General features: G+C 38.4%; 1 long non-coding RNA gene across 1 annotated transcript; it reads right to left on the minus strand.

The window, feature by feature from the left end:
• Positions 1–2,075: 2,075 nt before the first annotated feature.
• On the minus strand, positions 2,076–20,447 carry LOC120882308. Its single transcript, XR_005725472.1, has 3 exons — positions 20,438–20,447; positions 5,269–5,275; positions 2,076–2,235 (listed from the first exon to the last, which is right to left on the minus strand). It is a non-coding gene; the product is annotated as an uncharacterized LOC120882308 (long non-coding RNA).
• Between the last annotated feature and the right edge of the window lie 331 nt (positions 20,448–20,778).

Raw genomic sequence — 20,778 nt, forward strand, 5'->3', positions numbered from 1 at the left:
TTGATATGCATACAGGTTTCTCAGGAGACAAGTAAGGTGGTCTGACACTCCCATCTCTTTAAGAATTTTCCACAGTTTGTTGTGATCCACACAAAGATTTTAGTACAGTCAATGTAACAGATATTTTTCTGGGGATTTAGGTCCCAAGATGGTGGAGGAATAGGACCAGGAGATCACTTTCTCCCCCAACAATTTATCAAAAGATCATTTGAATGCTGAGCAACTTCCACAAAACAACTTCTGAACCCTGGTGGAGGACACCACACACCCAGAAAGGCAGCACATTCTCTTCAAAAGGAGGTAGAACAAAATATAAAAGACAAAAAGAGAGACAAAAGACTTAGGGATGGAGACCCATTCTGGGAAGGGAGTAATGAAGGAGGAGAAGTTTACAAACAGCAGGAAAGGCTCTCACTTTCAGATCTGTGGGGAGTTTTGGAATCTCAGAGGGCAACATAATTGGAAGAGAAAAAAAGCAATATCCCAGAGAAAACGCACCTAAGCACAACTCCCAGAGAAAAAATAGCCCAAATGCTCTCATCCACCAACAGTGAGCAGGGGCTGGACAGGGAGGCACAGGTTGCATGCTTAGGGTAAGGACCAGGCCTGAATGCCCTGAGGACAATCTGAATGAGCTAATGTGAGATAGCAACCCAAATTTTCGGATAGATAGAGAGAGGAAAAAAAAATGTCAGAGAGAGAACTTTCTTGTGAAAGGCTCTAATCTAACTCACAGTCTGGCCTGCCCACAGAAAAAAGGATTGAGTGAATACCAAAGGAAAGCTATCTGGCTGCATACAGGCCCCTCCCCTGCCACCAGAGGCAGGGAGGCAGGCATGCAACTGCCAGAGCCAGAAGGTAAGGGGACATCTCAGCCCAAAGACTGGCATCCTCCACCAAACTATGAGCAGGCTCCCAGTTGTTAACCAAGTCTTCCTGGGAACCTGGATGGTTGACATCTGCCAGGAGGGTCAAAACCCGAGATCAGCTCCCCAGAGGAGACACATAGCACACCAGAGATGGTGCTTTTGTGGTGTGCCCGGGAAACTGAGCAGCCAGGAACTAGGGACTTGGTTAAAATGCAGGGCACCTGGAACAGTGTGCTCACACAGCACCTGGTCGCCTGATCTGCTTGGACCTGGGAAGGGGACAAAATGCACACCCGAGTCTGTGCCCTTGTGGAGTACACAAGAGCCTGAACCTAAGGAGCTTAGACCTGAGAAATGCACAAAATGCAGGGACCACTTCAGATAGAACCCCTGCAGAGCAACCTGGAGCCTGACCAGTGTAGGTCCAGAAAGCAAATGCTGCCGTGAGCTAGGGCAAACCCAGTGTGGTCCAAACACTGTGAGCACTCTCCACACATGTCAGTGATATTTGTTTGCAGAGTCCCTCCCTCCCCACAACACAACTGAACAAGTGAGCCTAAATAAGTGACCACCTCCGGCTCCTTGTGTCAGGGGAGAAATTACACACTGAAGAGGCTTGCAAACAGAGGAAGCCAAAACAAAGAAGAGGGAACCACTCTGCGAGTGACAGGTGCAACACATTAAACCCCGTCCTTAACGTTGACTAAGCATGGGAAGGGGCTTATAGACCTTGAGAAGAAGTCAAGCTGGAACAAGGAACATCTGAAACTGAACTGACCCCACACTGCCCACAACAAACAGCTCCAGAGAAATTGCAAGATATATTTTTACTATAATCATTTTTTTTATTTTTTAAGTTCTTTATTACTCCTTTAATTTTCATTTTTATAACCTACTATTACATTGCAAAAAAGACCCTATTTTTAAAGCAAATTTCATATATATATTTATAATTTTGTGGTTGATTTTGTTTTGTATTTTTAATATTGCATTTTTGAGAGTCTAACCTCTACTCTAGATTTTTAATCGTTGCTTTTTTGTGTTTCTTCTCAATTTTGTACCTTAAGAATCTAATCTTCAGTATCCATTTTCACTTAGGGGTGTGATTACTGATTTCTTCTCAATTTTGTACCTTTAAGAATCTAATCTTCAGTATCCATTTTCACTTAGGGGTGTGATTACTGACTTGATTACTGACTTGACCTCCCATTTCTGTGCCAGGTCACCTCTATCTCCTCCCTCCCCCTTATTTTAACTACTTAACTCTTTGAATCTCTCTGAGTGATCTGGGCTGTGGAGAATCCTTAGGGAATTGATTACAGGCTAGATTGGTCTCTACTCTTTTGACACCCCCTCTTCTCCTCTTCTATCTCCCTCCTCCCTCTTCTCATCTCTATGTAACTCTGTGAACCTCTCTGGGTGTACCTCACTGTGGAGAATCTTTTCACCATTAACAAAGATGTTTTATAATCTGTGCTGTATGAATGGAGAAGTCTTGAGGCTACTGTAAGAATAAGACTGAAAGCCAGAAGCAGGAGGCTTAAATCAAAAAATTGAGAACACCAGAAAACTCCTGATTCCAGGGAACAGTAATCAACAAGAGCTCACTGAAAAGCCTACACAACTACACTGAAATCAAGCACCACCCAAGAGCCAAAAAGTTCCAGGGCAAGACATACCATGCTAATTCTCCAGCAATGAAGGAACACAGCCCTGAGCATTAAAATAAAGGCTGCCAAAGCCATGCCAAACCCATAGACACCCAAAAACTCACTATTGGACACTTCATTGCACTCCAGAGAGAAGAGATCCAGCTCCACCCACCAGAACACAGACACAAGCTGCCTTAACCAGGAAACCTTGACAATCCAAGGAAATCTAAACAAGATGGAAAGGCAGAGAAATATTCAACAGGTAAAGAAACATGATAAATGCCCACAACCAAAGAAAAGAGGAGGAGATAAGGAGTCTATGTGAAAAAAAAATTTTGAGAATTGATAATAAAGATGATCCAAAATCTTGAAAACAAATGAAAACAAAATAAATAGACTAGAGACAAGGATTCAGAAGATGCAAAAAATGTTTAACAAGGACCAGGAAGAAATTTTAAAAAGAGCCAATCAATAACAAATAATGCAATAACTGAGATCAAAAGCACTCTGGAGGCAACCAACAGTAGAATAACTGAGGCAAAAGATAGGATTAGTGAGGTGGAAGATATAATGGTGGAAATAAATGAAGCAGAGAGGAAAAAAGAATTAAAAGACATGAGGACAATCTCAGAAACCTCTGGGAAAATGTTAAATGCTCCAACATTTGAAGCATAGGAGTCCCAGAAGAAGAAGACAAAAAGAAAGGCAATGATAAAATCCTTGAGGAGATAAGAGTTGAAAACTTCCCTAAAATGGTGAAGGAAATAGCCACCCAAGTCCAAGAAACACAGAGAATCCCAAACAGGATAAACCCAAGGTGAAACATTCCAAGACACATATTAATAAAATTAATGAAGATCAAATAAAAGGAACAAATATTAAAAGTAGCAAGGGAAAAGCAACAAATAACACATAATGGGATCCCCATAAGGATAATAGCTGATCTTTCAATAAAAGTTATTCAGGCCAGAAGGGAATGGCAGGACAGACTTAAAGTCATGAAAGAGAAAAACCTACAACCCAGATTACTATAGCCAGCGAGGATCGCATGCAAATATGAAGGAGAAATCAAAAGCTTTACAGGCAAGCAAAAGCTGAGAGGATTCAGCAACACCAAACCAGCTCTTCAGCAAATGCTAAAGGATCTTCTCTAAACAGGAAACACAGACAAGGTTTATAAACTCAAACTCAAAAGAACAAAATAACTGGCAACTGGATCACGCTTATCAATAATTTCCTTGAATGTAGATGGGTTGAATGCCCCAACCAAAAGACAAAGACTGGCTGAATGGATACAAAAACAAGACGCCTATATATGCTGTCTACAAGAGACCCACCTCAAACCAAGGGACGTATAGAGATGGAAAGTGAAGGGCTGAAAACAGATATTTCACGCAAATGGAGACCAAAAGAAAGAAAGAATAGCAATACTCATATCAGATAAAATAGACTTTGAAATAAAGGCTGTGAAAAGAGACAAAGAAGGACACTACTAATGATCAAAGGGTCAATCCAAGAAGAAAATATAACAATTATAAATACATTTGCACCCAATATAGGAACACGGTAATATGTAAACCAAATGCTAACAAGTATGAAAGGGAAACTAAAATTAACACAATAATACTGGGAGACTTTAATACCCCACTCACACCTATGGATAGATTAACAAAACAGAAAATTAGCAAGGAAAGAAAAACTTTAAATGATGCAATGGACCAGTTAGACTTAATTGATATCTATAAGACATTTCACCCCAAAACAATGAACTTCACCTTTTTCTCAAGTGCACATGGAACATTCTTCAGGATAGATCACATCCTGGGCCATAAATCTAGACTTGGTAAATACAAAAAAAAAAAAAACACTGAAATCATTTCCAGCATCTTTTCTGATCAAAATATGATAAGATTAGATGTCAACTACAGGAAGAAAACTGTCAAATATACAAACAAATGGAGGCTAAACAACATGCTTTTGAATAACCAACACATCACAGAAGAAATCAAAAAATAAATCAAACTATGCATAGAAATGTATCAAAATGAAAACAACCCCAAACCTATGAGATTCAGTAAAAAGCAGTGCTAAGGGAAAGATTCATAGCAATACAAGCTTACCTCTATATATATACAAGAGAAAAATCAAATAAATAACCTAACTTTACACCTAAAGCAACTAGAAAAAGAACAAATGAAGAACCTCAGGGTTAGTAGAAGGAAAGAAATCATAAAAAATAGGGCAAAAATAAGTAAAAAAGAAATAAAGGAGACTATAGCAAAAATCAAAAAAGTTAAAGCTGGTTCTTTGAGAAGATAAATATAATTGACAAACCATTAGCCAGAGTCATCAAGAAAGAAAAGAGAGAAGAATCAAATCAACTAAACTATAACTGAAAATGGAGAAACCACAACAGACAGCATAGAAATACAAAGGATTATAAGAGACTACTATCTGCAACTGTATGCCAATAAAATGGACAACTTGGAAGAAATGGACAAATTATTAGAAAAGTATAATGGTCCAAAACTGAACAAGAGAGAAGTAGAAGATCTTAACAGACCCATCACAAGCATGGAAATCGAAACTGTAATAAAAAATCTTCCAGCAAACAAAAGCCCATGACTACATGGTTTCACAGGTGAATTCTGCCAAAAATTGAGACAAGAACTAACATCGATCCTACTCAAAATCTTCCAGAAAATTGCTGAGGAAGGTAAACTGCCAGACTCATTCTATGAGGCCACCATCACCCTAATACCAAAGCCAGACAAAGATGCCACCAAAAAAGAAAACTACAGGCCAATATCATTAATGAACATAGCAAACAGAATCCAACAACATATTAAAAAGATCATACATCATGACCAAGTTGGCTTTATCCCAGGGATGCAAGGATTCTTCAATATTTGCAAGTCAATCAATGTGATATACCACTTTAACAAATTGAAAGATAAAAGCTATATGATTATCTCAATAGATGCAGAGAAAGCCTTTTTGAGAAAATTCAACACCCATTTATATAAAAATCCTCCAGAAAGCTGGCATAGAAGTAACATACCTCATCATCAGTTCAGTTTAATTCAGTCACTCAGTCGTGTCCAACTCTTTGTGACCCCATGAATCGCAGCACACCAGGCCTCCCTGTCCATCACCAACTCCAGGAGTTCACTTAAACTCATATCCTTCGAGTCACTGATGCCTTCCAGCCATCTCACCTTCTGTCATCCCCTTCTCCTCCTACTCCCAATCCCTACCAGCATCAGGGTCTTTTCCAATGAGTCAACTCTTCACATGAGGTGGCCAAAGTATTGGAGTTTCAGCCTCAGCATCAGTCCTTCCAATGAACACCCAGGACTGATCTCCTTTAGAATGGACTGGTTGAATCTCCTTGCAGTCTAAGGGACTTGCAAGAGTCTTCTCCAGCACCACAGTTCAAAAGCATCAATTCTTCAGCACTCAGCTTTCTTCACAGTCCAACTCTCACATCCATATATGACCAGTGGAAAAACCATAGCCTTGACTAGACGGACCTTTATTGGCAAAGTAATATCTCTGCTTTTTAATACACCTCATCATAATAAACCCATATATGCTAAACCCACAGCAAACATTATCCTCAATGGTGAAAAATTGAAAGCATTTCCCGTAAAGTCAGGAATAAGATAAGCGTGCCCACTCTCACCGCTAATATTTAACAAAGTTTGGGAAGTTTTAGCCACAGCAATCAGAGCAGAAAAAGAAATGAAAGGAATCCAGATTGGAAAAGAAGAAATAAAACTCTCACTATTTGCAGATGAAATGATCCTCTACATAGAAAATCCTAAAGACTCCACCAGAAAATTACTAGAGCTAATCACTGAATATAGTAAAGTGGCAGGATATAAAATTAATACAGAGAAATCACTTGCATTCCTATACACTAACAGTGAGAAAACAGAAAGAGAAATTAAGGAAACAATTCCATTCACCATTGCAACAAAAAGAATAAAATACTTAGAAATAAATCTACCTAAAGAAACAATAGACCTATATATAGAAAATTTAAAACACTGATGAAAGTAATCAAAGATGACACAAATAGATGGAGAAGTATACCATGTTCATGAATTGGAAGAATCAACATAGTGAAAATGAATATACTACCGAAAGCAATCTTTAGATTCAGTGCAAACCCTATCAAGCTACCAATGGCATTTCCCACAGAACTAGAACAAATAATTTCACAACTTGTATGGAAATACAAAAAAATAAAAATAAAAAACCTTGAAGCCAAAGCAATCAAGAAAGAAGAATGGAACTGGAGGAACAACCTGCTTGACTTCAGACTATACTACAAAGCTACAGTCATTAAGACAGTATGGTACTGGCACAAAGATAGGAATATAGATCAATGTGGCAAAATAGAAAGCCCAGAGATAAGTCCACACACCTATGGACACCTTCTCTTTGACAAAGGAGGCAAGAATATACAATGGATAAAAGACAATGTCTTTAACACGTGGTGCTGGGAGAACTGGTCAACCACTTGTAAAAGCATGAAACTAGAATACTTTCTAACACCATACACAAACATAAACTCAAAATGGATTAAAGATCTAAATGTAAGACCAGAAACTATAAACCTCTTGGAGGAAAACATAGGCAAAACACTCTCTTACATAAATCACAGCAGGATCCTCTATGACCCACCTCCCAGATTAATGGAAACAAAATCAAAAATAAACAAATGGAACCTAAGTAAACTTAAAAGCTTTTGTACAACGAAGGAAACTATAAGTAAGGTGAAAAGACAGCCTTCAGAATGGGAGAAACTAATAGCAAATGAAGCAACTGACAAAGAATTAATCTCAAAAATATACAAACAGCCCACACAGATCAATTCCAGGAAAATAAATGACCCAATCAAAAAATGGGCCAAAGAACTAAACAGACACTTCTCCAAAAAAGACATATAGATGACTAACAAACACATGAGAAGATGGTCAACATCACTCATCAAATCAAAACCTCAATGAGGTACCATCTCACACTGTCAGAATGGCTGCTATGAAAAAGTCTACAAACAATAAATGCTGGAGAGGATGCAGAGAAAAGGGAACCATCTTAAACTGTTTGTGTGAATGCAAACTACTTCAGCCACTATGGAGAACAGGGTTCAGTTAAGTTCTGTTCAGTCACTCAATCGTGTCCGACTCTTTGCGACCCCATGAATCGCAGCACGCCAGGCCTCCCTGTTCATCACCAACACCCGGAATTCACTTAAACTCATGTCCATTGAGTTGGTGATGTCATCCAGCCATCTCATGCTCTGTCGTCCCCTTCTCCTCTTGCCCCCAATCCCTCCCAGCATCAAAGTCTTTTCCAATGTGTCAACTCTTTGCATGAGGTGGCCAAAGTACTGGAGTTTCAGCTTTAGCATCATTTCTTCCAAAGAACACCCAGGGCTGATCTCCTTCAGAATGGACTGGTTGGATCTCCTTGCAGTCCAAGGAACTCTCAAGAGTCTTCTCCAACACCACAGTTCAAAAGCATCAATTCTTCAGTGCTCAGCCTTCTTCACAATCCAACTCTCACATTCATACATGACTACTGGAAAAACCATAGCCTTGACTAGATGGACCTTAGTTGGCAAAGTAATGTCTCCGCTAAAAACCTGGAAATATAACTGCCATATGACCCAGCAATACCACTGTTGGGCATACACACTCAGGAAACAAAAATTGAAAGAGACACCTGTACCCCAATGTTCATCGCAGCACTGTTTACAATAGCTAGGACATGGTACCAACCTAGATATCCATAAGCAGATAAATAGATAAGAAATCTGTTGTATAAGTATACATACACAATGTAATATTACTCAGCTATTAAAAAGAATGCATTTGAATCGGTTCTAATGAGGTGGATGAAACTGGAGCCTATTATACAGAGTGAAGTAAGTCAGAAAGAAAAACACCAGTACAGTATATATATATATATATACATGGTAATGATGACCCTATATGGGAGACAGCAGAAAAGACACAGATATAAAGAACAGACTTTGGGACTCTGTGGAAGAAGGCAATGGTGGGATGATTTGAGAGAATAGCATTGAAACATGTATATGAACATATGTGAAATATATCACCAGTCCAAGTTCAATGCATGGAACAGGGCATTCAAAGCTGGTACCCTGGGACAACCCTTAAGGATTGTATGGGGAGAGAGGTAGGAGGGGGCTTCAGAATGGGGGACACATGTACCCCTATGATTCCTGTCAATATATGGCAAAAACCACTACAATGTTGTAAAGTAATTAGCCTCAAATTAAAATAAATATAAATTAATATTTTAAAAAAGAAGTTTTACTTGAATCCCTTTGCTTTCTCCATGAACAAATGAATGTTGGCAATTTGATTTCTGGTTCCTCTGCCTCTTCAAAACCTATCTTGTACATCTGGAAGTTCTCAGTTCAGATACCACTGAAGCCTAATTTGAAGGATTCTGATCATAATGTTGCTAGCTAGCATGTAAAATGAGTGCAATTGTACACTAGTTTGAACATTCTTCAGCATTGTCTTTCTTTTCTTTGAGATTGGAATGAAAACTGACCTTTTTTATTCCTGTGGCCCTATAGAGTTTTCCAAATTTGTTGACATAATGAGTGAATCACTTTAGCAGCAGCATCTTTTTGGATTTTGAATAGCTCAACTGGAATTTTCTCAACCTCTCTAGTTTTGTTTTTAAAATGCTTCCTAAGGCCCACTTGACTTTACACTCCAGGATGTCAAGCTCTAGGTGAGTGATCATACCATCATGGTTATCTGGGTCATTAGGATTTTTTGTACAGTTCTTCTGTGTGTTCTTGTCACCTCTCCTTCTATTAAGTCCTTACCATTTTTCTTATTTATCATGCCCATTCTTGCATGAAATATTCCCTTGATAGCTCCAATTCTCTTGAAGAGATCTCTAGTCTTTCACATTCTATTGTTTTCCTATATTTCTTTGCATTGTTCATTGAAGAGGGCCTTCTTATCTCTCCTTGCTATTCTCTGGAACTCTGCATTCAGTTTGTATATCTTTCGTTTTTTTCCCTCCTTTTTCACTTCTCTTTTTTCCTCAGTTATTTGAAAAGCCTTCTCAAACAACCAGTTTGCATTCTTGCATTTCTTTTTTAGAATGATGGTTTTGGGCACTGTCTCCTGTATAACATTATGAACCTTCATCCATAGATCTTTAGGCATTCTGTGTACTAGATCTAGTCCCTTGAATCTATTTATCACCTCTACTGAATAATCATATGGGGTTTTATTTAGGTCATTCCTGAATGGCCTAGTGGTTTTCCCTACTTTCTTCAATTTAAGCCTGAATTTTGCAATAAGGGGCTCATGATCTGAGCCACAGTCAGCTCCTGGTCTTGTTTTTGCTGACTGTATAGAGCTTCTCCGTCTTTGGACTCAAAGAACATAATCAATCTCATTTTGATATTGACCATCTGGTGATGCTCACGTGCAGAGTTATCTCTTGTGTTGTTAGAAGAGGGTGTTTGCTATGACTAGCATGTTCTCTTGACTAAACTCTGTTAGCTTTTGTCCTGCTTCATTTTGTACTCCAAGTCCAAACTTGCCTGTTATTCCAGGTATTTCTTGACTTCCTACTTTTGCATTCCAACCCCTATGTTGAAACGGACATCTTTTTTTTTTTTTTTTTTTTTGGTGTTAGTTCTAGCAGGTGTTGTAGGTCTTAATAGAACAGGTCCACTTCAGCTTCTTCAGTATCAGTGGTTGGGGCATAGACTTGGATTACTGTGATGTTGAATTGTTTGCCTTGGAAATGAATTGAGATCATTCTGTTATTTTTGAGGTTGAACCCAAATACCATATTTCAGACTATTTTGTTGACTATTTTCTTGTCTACTCTATTTCTTCTAACATATTCTTTCCCACAATAATAGATATAATGGTCATCTTTATTAACTTCATCCATTCCTGACCATTTTATTTCACTGATTCCTAAGATGTTAATGTTAAATCTTGCCATCTCTGCTTAACCATGTTCAATTTACCTTGATTCATGGAGCTAACATTCCAGGTTCCTAAGCAGTGTTGTTCTTTACAGCATCAGACTTCCCCCAAATTTGGGAAAGAGGAACAAAGCCAAATTTTCATTGATGCATTCCCAGATTAACCTTTATATGTAACCCATCACAAATGGAATTTTAAAACTCACAGAATTTAAAAAATGAGTAGTATGCTGTTGCATAAACTATATTAATGATACATTAAAACTGTAACTGAAACAAAGTATAGAAATAAGACCCATAAATATAAACAGTTAGATTGAATACACCTAGAAAACAAAACTTGATAAGAATCTGTTCTGAAAGGATATCATCTGTCCTAGCATAAGTTGATAATTATGAAAGATTTAAACAAAAACTAAGTGCTTTCAATTCAGTTCACAGATATCTAGTGCCAACTTTCCCACTATTAATTTATTCATTAAAAAATATAAGTTCTTCAGACTTATGGACATGGGAGGGAGGAGGGGGTGAGACGAATGAAGAGAGTACCATGATAACATATGCACTACCATATACAAAATAGATATCCAATGGGAATTTGCTGTATGACTCAAGGAACTCAGACCAGTGTTCTGTGACAACCTAGAAGGGTGGGATGGGTTAAGATGTAGGAGGGAGGTTCAAGAGGGAGAGGATATATGTATACCTATAGCTGAGTAATGTTGGTGTATGGCAGAAACCAACACAACATCGTGAAGCAATTATCCCTCAAAAATAAATTAATTTTTTAAAATACACACCGAGGAAAGCAGAATTGAAAGAGACATGTGTACCCCAATGTTCATCACAGAACTGTTTATAATGGCCAGGACATGGAAGCAACCTAGATGTCCACCAGCAGATGAATGGATAAGAAAGGTGTGGTACATATACACATGGAATATTACTCAGCCATTAAAAAGAATACATTTGAATCAGTTCTAAAGAGGTGGATGAAACTGGAGCCTATTAAACAGAGTGAAGTAAGCCAGAAAGAAAAACATCAATACAGTATACTAATGCATATATATGGAATTTAGAAAGATGATAATGATAACCCTATATGTGAGAGAGCAAAAGAGACACAGATGTATAGAACAGTCTTTTGGACTCTGTAGGAGAGGGTGAGGGTGGGATGATTTGGGATAATGGCATTGAAACATGTATAATACCATATATGAAATGAATTGCCAATCCAGGTTCAATGCATGATACTGGATGCTTGGTGCTGGTGTACTGAGATGACCCAGAGGGATGGTACGGGGAGGGAGGAGGGGGGGGTTCAGGATGGGGAACACGTTTATACCTGTGGTGGATTCATGTTGGTGTATGGCAAAACCAACACAATATTGTAAAGTAATTAACCTCCAATTAAAATAAATAAATTTTTAAAAAATTGAATTAAATTAAGTTCTTCTTATTATTACTCCAGTATACTTCTACATCATAGCTCACAAAGGTGAGTAAAATACAGTCTCTATTTGCAAAAAACTCAGAATTTAATAAGACAAATGACAGTTACATCAATAATTATGTCACAAAATGGAAAGAGAAATAATACAGTCTATTGTAGAGAGAAAAGAGGAGAGGCAGCTTTATAGGAAGTTTCATGAAAGACTGAGTCTAGAGTTGCAAAAAAAGCATACTTGGAAATGTTCCAAACTCATTGCAGTGCTAGTTCCAAATTAGATGATCGCATAAATCCTTGCTGCCCTGAACAGTACTAAATTAAAAGGACTTGCATAGAGTGAATATTTGGTAGTGAAGTTGGGTAGAGTTAGAGGTTTAGATTGCAAGTAATTGTAGATAAAATACTCACCTGTCACCTGCTTCACCTCTTTCATTGTCTTGCTACATGTAGCCTTACTATCTTACTATCTGTAGTCAAGAAATGCTAACGAAACTGATAATCTAACAACTTTCAAGAACCTTTGGTTCTAAGAGAAACAAAACATAATAAAGGAAAAATAGTAAACACATACTTCTGCTTAATTTTTTTTTTAATTCCTCTTAGTTTGGTCACTAAATTTGCTTTACTAGTGCTAGTTAAACTTCTATAAGTCCTAACAAAGATGAATTGTATAGACTAGATTTATGGCTTCTCTCCAAACTAATTTCTCTATGGGAGTTTGAACCTGAACCTTTAATCATAAACAAGTGAGGTGGATGATAAAAATTAAAGAAATGAAGAATTTCAGAACTAAATATAATCATTACTGTATTCTTTTGATCCAAAAGAACTTAAGCCAGAGAGAGATATTGATACATTAAAAACAATTATTTTGAAAATACAAGAAAAAAGGAACTAAAAAAATCTTGGTATTGAATGGTGACATATAACAAGCATAATTTTCATTAGGTTTTAATCTCAGGTAAACAGTGTTTCTTTCTACCACAGCCATCCCACAATTATTGGTGTACATAGCAACACATGCAGTGGCATTTTTCCCTGTAAAATCTCACTTGATCATTTTACCTATATCCAGTGGAATATCAGAGATTCAGATGACCAAGTTTATAGTGCCAGATCTACATCTTACAAACTGTATCACCTTATATTAATTATTTACCCTTTCTAAACCTCAGTATTTTCAATTATTCAAAGTTAATAGTCTTTCTTACATCAAAAATTTGTGGATAGCATTAAATGAGGTAATCAGTATGAATGCACTTTGAAAACCCAGAGATATTATGCAGAAGACAGTAATGGCTTATTTTCATGAAGGTTCTTGACTGTAATCTCTCAGAGGCTTGACTGTGCCCTACACAGTCAGATAATATGTATTGTACATGTACAACATACTTAAAGAAACAAACACACACAAATATAGTATCACCGTGAACTTATGATAATAAGTGATAAACTGCTTTCTTCCTACTGGAGTATTCTCTGCTGGTAATAACTTAAAGATACATTAGCTGTTCAGAGCTGAAAATTTTTAATTTAATATATGATTGTAATAGTAATGGCACATGATAACTCATTAGTGCTCACTTAGTGTATGCTAATGATAATACATTAAATAATATCTCCATAATGGCAGTGCATTTAAACTACCCCCTCCCTCAGATGTGCCATATCTCTTCTCCCAGAGCTAAAGATTCAAGAACTAAAGATTTAAGCCCAGTAAACAATGATCAGATTGTACATGATACTGTTAAATAACCTCAAGACAAGTAAGCTTTCAGACGCTAATGCTTACAAGAATATTCACTCAGTGTCAAGGGGTATGTCTTCCAAATAACGTTTTCATTTTCACAGTATCTCTATACCATACCATTTTTGCTGAGGCCTGAGAAGTAACTCTAATGTGATAGAATTCGGGTTTGCAGTAAAAGAAGAAAAAAAAAGTAAGCAGCTGTTTAACTCCAGGAAACTTTATTTAAGTACCCCTCGGATAACATCATCTCGTAATTGTGTACTGTGCATTCACATTTAGACCTGGTCAAAGTTGAGTTTACTCACTTTACTAGAGATTATCAATATGTGAAATAGTTATTAGCTCTGCAAATAAAAATTGAGACTGACTACCCAAAATAAAAACTCAGGATCCAGAGTCAGAGAGAGGGCCAGCTTGACTAGAAACATCCGCTCTTGAAAAATTCACCCTATCTTATTTGGTTTATGCTCTATTTAGCCAAGTTGTAATAAAAGGCACTAAAAGATCTGAGAATAATATTATTTGGTGACTAGGGTTGGGGAAGTGCTGATATAATCACTGAGAATGATTTGAGCAATCAGGTAACACAGCATGTGCTCCATTGTACCATAACAGCATGCAAAGCATCAAAGCCCAAAGCCTACAAATTATCCTGCAGTGTATATATACCCTCAGAGCTCTGTTCAAGTCATACATGGATCCGAAGCAAGACTTTTAGAAACCATTTCCAAATATGGATCCTATCATATTTGTGTCATCCACTGTGCCTACACCCTTCAGTATTATCCAACTAAAGTAGCAATTATTGCTGATTTACCTGCTATTTTCTCATCATTAGAGTAGCACAAAGGGACAGAGGTGAGGTTCCCATGGGAACCATATGCTGGTATTTCTTGCCTTTCATAAAGGAAACACAATCAGAGTTGCATCATCAGCACTTATCTACTCATCTAAGCAAGTGTAGGTGGACACCTATACGATGTGAAAATGACAAAAATGACCCACTAGCAACTGGACATGAACTCTGGGTTGTTTTTTCTCTTTTTCTGAATTATAGTAAAGAAGTAAATTGAGTCAACTCTACTGCCTCATTCAGGCTGCTTAGTTACCAAAAAATCTATCAATTTTATAAGAGATTGTCCAGGATAAGGGCAGAAACTGCCTAAATCTTCCAAACATTTTATTACCTAAATCTTTCCTTGAAAAACACTAAATGAAACTTTCAAATTAGGGTAATTCTGTATTAACAGTCCTGAACTGAAAAAAGACAGATGTCAATACAAATGAAATTAAAGAGGAAATTCTAAAGCTTAGGGAGGACTGGTTCAAAAGACAAACAAACGAAAAGCCCATCAAGCATAAACTGCTTATTGACACAATAATATGTAAAACGTTTAGAAAACTCAAACTATATATGCTAATCCAAATGGTGAAGCTTTTACCTCTGCCACAAATCTCCTGCTTTATATAGCCAAACTAACTGATGGCTCCAGGCCTTGACCCTCTGGATCCATTGTTGTGTTTACATGGAAGTAACACTTCTCATGAGCTAGTACCAACCAATGAAAGCATGACAGGGGTATAAACAGAGATCTGTTACTGAGAGATACAGGACTTTTCCACTGGGCAACTTTAACTCAAGGACTCTGCTGCAGTCTTTTTACCCTATCTCTTTCTTCACTTCTCTCCTTTATGAGTGCCTGATCTACATCAGGATCTGAAAGTGCTCTCATTTTTTGTATCCAGCTTTTTCCCCTTGACACCTCAAAGGCATTTCTCCCAATAAAACTATCGTATATCCAATTCCATCTTGGTATCTTCTCAGAGGACCCTAACACAAGTAGATCCAAGAGAGGTCTAATAAACCAGGAAATATATGGGATTTAGAGACTGGCTCACTCAAAACCCAGTGGGAAAAGAATGCTAACTCGAGTGCTATATGGGATAAAAATACTCCCCTGGCACAAGCCAAACTGATAAATTTCACTGGCAATGACATGGCAAAATGTTCCAGTGAAGGGGAATATTTCTGCAGGAACAATGATTCAAGCACTTCTAAAGACATGCAAAGAATATATTTGTAAGAACAATGTAGTAGATCTGCTGTTTAGTAATCTGCATGAATGACCTGAAAAAGGTTAATGAGAAACTTGAAAGTTGTTAACAAAGAGTTAAAAGCCCAGGGTTAAAATCACAGAACCTCTGGTAGATTAATAGAGGTGTTTATCTCCTGAAGTGGAAGAGCAAACAGTACTGAGAAGCAGACACATGATGATAGAGTCACAGAGTTCCAGAGACATTTAAAAGCTCAGCAAAGGCATGTCTTTTATATTTAGGTTAGGACCCTAGGTAGAGAAACCTAGGAAATTAAAATGCAGAGGGATATCTATATGAATTCCCTTGAAAATATTTACTCTCCAGACTCCCAAATCCCCCAAACTTGTACCCTTTTCTATATATCCCACTCTATTCTAGAAGAGCTATCACTTCTACTGAGTTAGAAAATGTTGTAGAGACCTCTCTCCTGCAAGATTACAGCCTCCATCTTCCCATCCCTCAGGAGTTGTTCTTACCTTCTCTTCTGGCTGTGAGGTATATAACTAGGGTTAAATTTCAAGATAACCTGTGTAGGTATGTGCTGGGCCAAATACGAGAGAGAGAAAGAAAACAGTTTATACTCTGAAGGAGCTGGAAAATTAGCTAGCTTATACCATCAGGAATCAGGGTAATACTCCCGGGATTGGATTTTGAAGGTGCCTAGTTTACCAGAATATAAAATGAGATAAGCAAGAACTCATTGACTTAGTGGTATTTTCTGGGAACATAGATTTAACACTCTTGCAAGAACCCCAAAGGATGGGGCAAACTCATGGCTAGTGTGGTTCTTAGATGGGGAAACAGTGTCAGACTTTATTTTAGGGGGCTCCAAAATCACTGCAGATGGTGACTGCAGCCGTGAAATTGAAAGACGCTTACTCCTTGGAAGGAAAGTTATGAGCAACCTAGATAGCATATTCAAAAGCAGAGACATTACTTTGCCGACTAAGGTCCATCCTGTCAAGGCTATGGTTTTTCCTGTGGTCATGTATGGATGTGAGAGTTGGACTGTGAAGAAGGCTGAGCACCGAAGAATTGATGCTTTTGAACTGTGGTGTTGGAGAAGACTCTTGAGAGTCCCTTGGACTGCAAGGAGATCCAACCAGTCCATTCTGAAAGAGATCAACTCTGGGATTTCTTTGGAAGGAATGATGCTAAAGCTGAAACTCCAGTACTTTGGCCACCTCATGCGAAGAGTTGACACATTGGAAAAGACTGATGCTGAGAGGGATTGGGGGCAGGAGGAGAAGGGGACGACCGAGGATGAGATGGCTGGATGGCATCACGGACTCGATGGACGTGAGTCTGAGTGAATCCGGGAGTTGGTGATGGACAGGGAAGCCTGGCGTGCTGTGATTCATGTGGTCACAAAGAGTCAGACACGACTGAGCTACTAAACTGAACTGAACTGAACGCATATATATATAATTCAGAAAGATGGTAATTATAACCCTGTATGAGAGACAGCAAAAGAGACACAGATGTATAGAACAGTCTTTTGGACTCTGTGGGAGAGGGAGAGGGTGGGATGATTTGGGAGAATGGAATTTAAACATGTATAATATCATTTAAGAAATGAATTGCCAGTCCAGGTTCGATGCATGATACTGGATGCTTGGGGATGGTACACTGAGATGACCCAGAGGGATGGTACGGGGAGGAGGGAGGGAGGGGGGTTCAAAATGGGGAACACGTGTATACCTGTGGTTGATTCATGTTGATGTATGGCAAAACCAATACAATATTTTAAAGTAATTAACCTCCAATTAGAATAAATAAATTTATATTAAAAAAATTCTCTAACATAAGGCAGTGCCTAAAAAAAAAGAAAGAAAGAAAAATGGCTATTTGAGGAGCCCTTACAAATAGCTGTAAAAAGAAGACAAACAAAAAGCAAAGGAGAAAAGGAAAGATATACTCATTTGAATGCAGAGTTCCAAATAATAAGAAGGGATAAGAAAGCCTTCCTCAGCGTCAATGGAAAGAAATAGAGGAAAACAATAGAATGGGAAAGACTAGAGATCATCTCAAGAAAATTAGAGATACCAAGGGAACATTTCATGCAAAGATGGGCTCAATAAAGGACAGAAATGGTATGGACCAAACAGAAGTAGAAGATATTAAGAAGAGGTGACAAGAATACACAGAAGAACTGTACAAAAAAATCTTCATGACCCAGAGATAATCATGACAGTGTGATCATTCACACTCACCTAGAGCCAGACATCCCAGAACGTGAAGTCAAGCGAGCCTTAGGAAGCATCACTATGAACAAAGCTAGTGGAGATGATGGAATTCCAGCTGAGCTATTTCAGATCCTAAAATATAATGCTGTGAAAGTGCTACACTCAAAATGTTAGAAAAGTAGGAAAACTCAGCAGTTCCCATAGGACTGGAAAAGGACAGTTTTCATTCCACTTCCAAATAAAGGCAACACTAAAGAATGCTCAAACTGCCGCACAACTGCACTCATCGCACACGCCAGTGAAGTAATGCTCAAAATTCTCCAAGCCAGGCTTCAGCAATACAGGGACCATTAAATTCCAGCTGTTCAAGCTCGTTTTAGAAAAGGAAGAGGAATGAGATATAAAATTGCCAACATCCGCTGTGTTGTCGAAAAAGCAACAGAGTTTCAGAAAACATCCATTTCTGCTTTATTGACTATGCCAAAGCCTTTGATGGTGTGGAATGCAATAAACGGTGGAAAATTCTGAAAGAAATGGGAATACCAGACCACCTGACCTGCCTCTTGAGAAACCTGTATGCAGGTCAGGTAGCAAAAGGTAGAACTGGACATGGAACAACAGACTAGCTCCAAATAGGAAAAGGAGTACGTCAAGGCTGTATATTGTCACCCTGCTTATTTAACTTCTATGCAGAGTACATCATGAGAAACACTGGGCTGGATGAAGCACAAGCTGGAATCAAGATTGATGAGAGAAATATCAATAACCTCAGATACGCAGATGACACCACTCTTATGGCAGAAAGTGAAGAGGAGCTAAAAAGCCTCTTGATGAAAGTGAAAGAGGAGAGTGAAAAAGTTGGCTTAGAGCTCAACATTCCGAAAATGAAGATCATGGCATCCAGTCCCATCACTTCATAGCAAACAGATGGGGAAACAGTGGTTGACTTTATTTTTCTGGGCTCCAAAATCACTGCAGATGGTGACTGCAGCCATGAAATTAAAAGACGCTCTTACTCCTTGGAAGGAAAGTTATGACCAACCTAGACATTATATTCAAAAGCAGAGACATTACTTTGCCAACAAAGGTCCGTCTAGTCAAGGCTGTGGTTTTTCAAGTGGTCATGTATGGATGTGAGAGTTGGACTATAAAGAAAGCTGAGTGCCGAAGAATTGGTGCTTTTGAACTGTAGTGTTGGAGAAGACTCTTGACTTGACCCTTGGACTGCAAGGAGATCCAACCAGTCCATCCTAAAGGAGATCAGTCCTGGGTGTTCATTGGAAGGACTGATGTTGAAGCTGAAACTCCAATACTTTGGCCACCTGATGCGAAGAGCTGACTCATTTGAAAAGATCCTGATGCTGGGAAGGATTGAGGGCAGGAGGAGAAGGGGACGACAGAGGATGAGATGGTTGGATGGCATCACCGACTCAATGGACATGGGTTTGGGTGGACTCTGGGAGTTAGTGATGGACAGGGAGGCCTGGTGTGCTGTAGTTCACGGGGTCGCAAAGAGTCAGACATGACTGAGAGACTGAACTGAACTGAACTGATGCCCTCACAATACTTCAGTCCCAACAGCACCTTAACACACTGGTGTGATCAACCACATTTGTACTCTAATAAAAACCTTTTAGGAGTGACGGTTTTAGGGCATATAGGTAGGGCACCATGATGGATTATTAGAAACTACCCATCTCCACTGCTTACAGCATTTTAATAGATTGGTAAAGACTTTGCTTTCATTTCTCATATAGATATAGATATAGATATTATAGATATAGATATGTAGGCTTCCCTGGTGGCTCAGACAGTAAAGCATCTGGCTATAATGTGGGAGATTGTATTTGATCCATGGGTCAGGAAGATCCCTGGGTCAGGAAGATCCCCTGGAGAAGAAAATGGCAACCCACTCCAGGACTCCTGCCTGGAAAATTCCATGGACAGAGGAGCCTGGTAGGCTACAATCCATGGGGTCACGGAGTTGGACATGACTGAACAACTTCACATTCACTTTCACTTTCATGTATATATATCTTTTCTTTCTGAGCCACAACTTTGCAAGCTACAAAGCAAAATGTTTCAAGGGTTTGAAATTAACAATGAGTGAGAAACATGATTGAGTTGACGTGCTCAACTCATAGTCACACTATCCTATAAAACTCATTTATTTTATACTACACCTTTTCTGGAATTTTAAAACCTGTTTATCACAGGATAGCCAAGTTTACAAAGCCAGCTGTTTATTGTAAATTTTAACCAGGTAACTGAGCTCCTCAAAGTGTGTTCAAAGCATTTGAAGTTGGTCCCTGGATGTCTGTGCCTCATTGCTTTCTGTTGGTGAGCCCAGGATGGAGGTGTATGTCTTCCTAAGGAACCAGTGTCCCCTTCCATGGTATGCACATTGGTGCAGATCTATATCAACTCTATATCCTGAACACCTTAGACTTTTCTAGTTCTCCAGGAATAGAAATTGCCTACTTTCATCTTTCATGTGATAGAGCTAATACTAAATATTTTGTCAGAGGCCAGTTTGAATGTATAATAATAATAATAGTGCCCACTAATTAGTGAGTACCTATTACTTGCCATGCACTGTTCTAGGTCCTTTACAGAAAATTCCTGTGTTAATCACCTAAAGAGCTCAATGAGGTGGGTAAGCTCAAATAGATTTATGCTTCTTTTCTAAGATACTGGCTGCCAGTGTGAGGGGTGGGGGAAATACAGAGAGTTTGATTTTAAAAAGGCTAAAACTTTCAGCTATAA

Source organism: Oryx dammah, unplaced genomic scaffold, assembly GCF_014754425.2.
Source record: "Oryx dammah isolate SB20612 unplaced genomic scaffold, SCBI_Odam_1.1 HiC_scaffold_23, whole genome shotgun sequence".
In the NCBI taxonomy this organism is placed as follows: Eukaryota; Metazoa; Chordata; class Mammalia; order Artiodactyla; family Bovidae; genus Oryx; species Oryx dammah.